The sequence below is a fragment of the Chenopodium quinoa genome, unplaced genomic scaffold, assembly GCF_001683475.1.
Source record: "Chenopodium quinoa cultivar QQ74 unplaced genomic scaffold, ASM168347v1, whole genome shotgun sequence".
In the NCBI taxonomy this organism is placed as follows: domain Eukaryota; kingdom Viridiplantae; phylum Streptophyta; class Magnoliopsida; order Caryophyllales; family Amaranthaceae; genus Chenopodium; species Chenopodium quinoa.
This window is the reverse complement of record NW_018744301.1, coordinates 7,152,924-7,159,030: the sequence shown is the minus strand read 5'-3', so window position 1 is coordinate 7,159,030 and position 6,107 is coordinate 7,152,924. Positions and strand designations below refer to the sequence as shown.

At 36.4% G+C, this 6,107-nt stretch overlaps 1 long non-coding RNA gene across 1 annotated transcript; it reads left to right on the top strand.

The window, feature by feature from the left end:
* The first annotated feature begins 4,603 nt into the window (after positions 1–4,603).
* LOC110695556 lies at positions 4,604–5,863 on the top strand. The gene is made up of 2 exons (XR_002506116.1): positions 4,604–5,193; positions 5,583–5,863. It is a non-coding gene; the product is annotated as an uncharacterized LOC110695556 (long non-coding RNA).
* The last annotated feature ends 244 nt before the right edge of the window (positions 5,864–6,107 follow it).

Sequence of the window (6,107 nt, the reverse complement as noted above, 5' to 3'; positions counted from 1 at the left end):
GCAATTAAGCACATTGTCCACATTTTCATCTAATTCCTCGTCATTGTGCTTTTCCAAATGCAAGCAATCATTGGTGTGGTTCTTCTCAAGGTTCTTAATCCAAAATCCTTGCACTTGATTATATGCATCAAGTACCTATACACAAAGACAAGAAGATAAACAAAAATGAGAAACGAAAAATAAAGAAAAGAAAGAAAGCAATAAAACATAGGTTACTTCCCGAGAAAGGCTTGCTTAACGTCCAAGCATGACCAATCTAGTAAACAACCCGACAAAGAACGCAAAAGCTTGTCATATGCACCGGCAAACATATCAAGAAATAGAGCATACGCGATGCTCATATGACAAGCAAGCACAAAGTACAAGAAGCCTTTATGCTTGAGAGAAGGGAGAAAAGAAAAAGTAAAAGAATCAAAAGAAAAATCAATAAAATAAGAAGAAAAAGTAGAAGAAGAAGGAAAAAGAAAGATAGGGAGGCAAACTCTCCTCATAAAAATCTTTTTGGTTGGCATTATAACTCTTTTCCTCATCAACAATGAAAGAGTTGGGGGCTTCGGAAGCATGAATAGGAAAAGGATCCCTAAGGGGTTTTTTGAGAAAAGAAGGGAGGAACATAGGATAGTAGGGGATATGGTTAAAATTTTGGGAGAAAGGTGTATGAGAAAGGGGAAAAGGGGTAGCTACTCCCTCACCACAAGGTCTCACATCACTAATGAGGGCATGGAAATCAATCATAGAATCCTCAAATGAAGAACTCTCACGATCTACATCTCCCTCAAGCTCAAAAACTCCAAATGATTCAACCTCAACCTCCTCTTCACCATCTTGAACAACATCTCCCATAAATATCTCAAGGCCTACCATCTCAAATTCAAGAGTGAATGGGGGAAAATTTCTCTCAAACCCATCTCTCTCTGATGAAGCATTATGAATGAACTCACTCAAAAGGTTATGGGCTTTTATTTACAACTTAAGAAATATTTGGGCCATAATCTCAAATGAGTCCAAATCATCATGGATAGACGAGTCAAAAGCTTGTTCATTGGAATCATTTAGGGCACTATGGGGCACACCTTTAGAATTCATGTAAAAATCGGATACAATATGAGAAAGAACATGCACTTCATCATCATTAGAATGCACCTCATTACATTAAGCTATAGAGGGAGGGGAGTTGAAATTATGCATTACATGGTCACTATGGGGAGCATCAAGCACGTCATGGGAATTCATATTAGACAAATCATGACAATTAGCATCAACATTGAAAGCATGAGAATCCCAAACATAAGTCTCATGATTGGCCCTCTCCCAATCATAATTTTCCCTAGCTAACCATGAATAGAAATCCCAAGCTTCATCCGAAGACATGTCTTGAAATCTACCATTTAACATATTGTCAACCACTACTCTAAAATGCTCATTTAATCCCAAATTAATGATTTCACAATAATCACCCTTGGTAAAATCTTTAACACCGCCTAGGAAATCCTCAAGTCTATTGAAATATACCCAAAACGGTTCATTATCAAATTGAGGAATAGAAATATAAGCCATTTTTTATCAACCACAAAAAAAACAAAAAGAATAAAAACAAATCAAATGAAAATTATATACAAAGGACTAGTCTCAATAAGATAACACAACGGTAATGGAAGCCATTCCCCGGCAACGGCGCCAATTTGACAAGGGGAATAAACACGTCGTCAAATGTCTATCCCTAGATCAAATACAATTTATACAACCTAAACAAACCTAATACGAGTATAAGGCAAGCATAAGGGTTGAATCACAGGGAACGAGTAAACACTACCAAATGCTATCAACAATTAAGTTAGTCCGGAATAAGAGATAATTAAACTAAGGTCTAAACAGGCTAAGACAAGAAATAAAACATTGGGGGAAATGGTTTAGGTGAGTTTGCACTCAAGCATGAATAGACATGAAATTGTTATTGAACGCGAATTAAGAATCACACATCAACGGTTTAAGACACAATCTAACATCCTATTGGAGTCAATTGCTTTCTTGATTCATCAACAACCTACACTATCGTCTTAGGTCGAGCAAATCAAGGTAATAATCTAGCAAAACCGTTCAATGGAAGTCTCTAAGCCGAGCTATCGCTACAACCTAGGTCAATCCACCTAGTTATGACTAATGGTTGGCCACCCAAGAGAAACAACTACTAAGATATGCAAAACAAAGACTTTAATCACAATCACAACAATTTCAATATCAAAGCATACTTGAGATTCAACTACACCATCACCAATTCTTTTCGTAAGAAAACTACACACTAATCATGACAATAACAAGATTAATTAACAAAACAATCAAGAATAAACATGATTAACAAGCAATACTAACAACCAAAACAATAAAAAAAAAGCAAAAAAAATAGATGAGAGAGAGTTAGAGATTCTCATTGATTGAAGATGAAATTTTACAAACAAGATAATCAATCTTCTTCTTCAAAATCCAAGCTCAACAATGGTGAAACCCTCACTTTCTCTCTCTAAACTACTCTAACCTAAAATTCTAAAACCCTAGAGAGAGAAGCTCTCCTAAAACTAATTAAGAAAATAGAATAAAAATCTAATCTTCCTAATGACCCCCAAAAAATGAGTATTTATACAAAGCCCATAAAACTATCAGACCCTTATTTCTTCTTCTTCGATTCCCTTTGGATGCTCTAAATGGGATTTTAATCCCATGCTTTGCCCCCCATCAAAATCCATCATCAAGCTTCATCGTGAAATCGCCACCGTTCATCTTCAACAGCATTCATCAAGCATCAATTCAAGCCGTTCGATCTTCATTAAAATCACGTGAGAAGCTTGTGATTGAACCCACAATTGCGCGCCCGCGAAGACGTCGCGCAGAGGTTGCGCAAATGCTACTGCCTCAAATCTGTTTTTGGACTCCAATTGCGTGTGCCTTCTGACAGGGCTGCACGCCCGCGATGCTCTCCAATCAAATTGGGGCTAAATTAAGGCTTGTGGCTTGCGAAATGGTGAAGAATGGTGGCCAGAATTCGCTGCTGGTGTAGTTGTTAATTGGTGGTTGTCGTTGTGGTGTGCGTGAGGTGATGAGTGGTTGAAGTTGGAGGTTGGTGGTGGCTGCTCTGTTGACGGTGGTGCAGGTGCTGCTGCTTTGTTTTGTTGTTGCTGCAATTGCGGGCAATTGGTGGTTGCAAATTAGGTTGCGCTGCGGCTCGGTGAAGGGGGTGTTGGTTGGATATGGCTGTGAGGGATTGAGGGATGAGTTGGGGAGCTTGGTGTTGCGGGGTGGCTGCAACTGCTGCGGTTGGTGGCTGCTTGGAGTTGCGGGTTGAATGGTGGTTTGTTGAGGCTGCCGGTTTGGGTGTGTGGTTGCGGTTGATGTGGGTGATGGGTGGCAAGGATTGGTGGTGCGGCGTTTATTGTTCGGTGGTGATAGGAGGTGGCAGGTGCGACATTGAGTGGCTGGTGGGTGATGGTGGTTCTGGCAGGTGGCGGTTGTGAATTGGTGAATAGGTGGCTGCGGTGGTGTATCGATTGGTAGGAGCTGGTGGAAGTTGGTCGTTTGTGCGGCTGTTATGGGTGTTGGCTGCTAGGAGTTGCGGCTGTTGTGTTGGCTGGGAGCAGGGGAGCTTGGTGTGTTGAAGGATAAGAATAGTGGGGTGAAGGATATGTTGGCAGCGAAAGGGCAGTGAGATGGGATAAGACTCGTTGGCTTGTTTTCGTTGCAACGCTTAATTGATTTTGAAGCTAAGACCTCAAAACATCAAGCTTGAACATCGAAACTCTGAATATGACAAACTAACTCGTGTCTTGTCTCGAGCACTCACCTACACAAACAACCGAACATGAGAGAAAATAAAAGACAAATAAAATAAAATAAACAAAATGGGAATAAATAAAGTAAAAATAAAAGAAATAAAACTAAATCTATGAATTAAGGACTAAAATCATGAAAAACTCATAAAAACTAATCAAAACTCAAAATGAGTTATTAAAATGGGAAAACAAGGAAAACTAAGAAAATTATAGGAAAATAAAGAAAGAAAATATAGAAAAAGGACCTAAATCTTATTCTTTTGAGCGCCATAAATGACGCTCATTAGGGTGGCTGAAAGTGGTTGATTACGGTGGTAAATGAAGGTGGGTCTGTGGTTTTTAGGCGAGAAATAAAACTAAAACTAATAAAATAAAGAAGTTAAACTAAAACACTCCAAAATTACCAAAAAAAACTAGAAACTTTATTAACGAGAAAACAAGAGAATAAAAGGAAAATAAGAGAAAATAAACACGGAATTAACTCTAAAACTACTCCCTAAGAGTGACATAAATGTCAATCATCAAAAGACCAACGAGCCTTAAGAACACTCGCGGCCCAATATGGTCTATTAAATGGTTAATTATGCAAAAAGAGACCTAATGGTCAAAGCTTATTGTGTATAGACCAACCCGAATCCACACGCCTCATGGAGAATACTCACAAAGGTGTTTGTGGACCTCACATGAATGGTAAAATGCTTGCTAAAATAATTTCACTAGGGTACTATTGGTCCACTGTGGAACATGATTGCATACAATATGTTAAAAAATGTCCAGAGTGTCAAATCACTACCACAAAATAGGGAATAAGTAACGCATAATAGAGAGCTGACAAGATAGATAGGCAATCTATAGCATTCTATAGAACGCCTATGTAAGATAAGCGCTTTGTAACATATGATTTATATAAAAAATATGACTATAGATATAGTTCGCCTTTCTAAGTTAGGGGCTCTATATGATTTTAGAATAATTAAAAAAAAAGTAAAAAAAAAAAATAGAAATCTTACCCTAAAATAAAATGACCAGCATCTTATCTCGACGCCGCCCCCTCCTCTCCTTTCTCTCTCCTCATTCTATCTTCTCAACTCCATTCCTCATTCTTTCTCCTCTCCTCTCCAACCCCAGGAGGCCAAATTTGTTTTTTGGTTTTAAAATCAAGACCAACGCATGCTTTTGTGTATCATTTCCCTCAAATTTTCAAAGTTAAATTTGATTGCATTCAATCTAGATGTGAGAATTATAGATCGAAGAAATGTGGTGGGTTTGGATCTGGGTGTGTTCAAATGAGTTGTTGCTGCTATGAAACGAATTGTGAAGTCCATAATGCGATGATACATGAAGATAATCCCATTTGTGTTCGAATTTCAATGTTTAAATTCGTTTTTTTTATTTAAGTGATAAATATGATTTATTTGGTTTTTTATTTATTTTTGTTTCCGATCTATAGTTCATGATGAAATTCTTATTTAAAATTTTGATTTCCATTTTAAAATTTTGTTTAACTTCTCAATTATTTTAGATCTGTGGGATATTGGTTTTCATGTTCTAAACTCTGATTTTTCATCTTTTATTAATTGATTTTCATGTTTTGTAATTTTTGATTTTCATGATTTTATCACTAGATTTTCATGCATGTCATAATTCTGATTTTCATCCCTTATCAATTGATTTTCATGTAACAATTTCTTATTTTTATCTTTTATCAATTGATTTGTATGTTATAGTTTTGATTAATTTTTTATTTTTCATTCTTTGAAGGTGTTTGGGACAGGTTATCTATTTTTGTGCGCTATTAATAGATTTGGTGCGTGGTTGAGATTGGTGTAACCAAAGCCCTGTTGGTTGGATACTTGGATGATTGCGGTGGTTGAAGGCAATTGAAGTCGATGCATTTCTTCAGTTGTTTTTTTTTTAGAAAAGGCAAAATTTTATCATTCACAATAAATTAGTTATGTGAGAAACCTTGTAATGTAATTTTTTTTCTCAAGTAATTTACTTATATATTATCATTGAAATACTTGTATTTTAATTTTGTTACATGGTGTTTTAGTTGTTACGTATGAATTATTATTATTATTATTATTATTATTATTATTATTATGATTTTTTTTATTAAAAAAGTAAGGAATAGAGAGCGCCTATCTTTGATAGGCGTCCTATTTTTATATAGATAAAGAGCGCCTATGCTAGGATAACCGCTCTATTTTCCTCGTTATTTATTTACTTTTTACATATAATATGAAGCACCTATCTGTTAGATATAGATCGCCTCTTAGAGGCGTT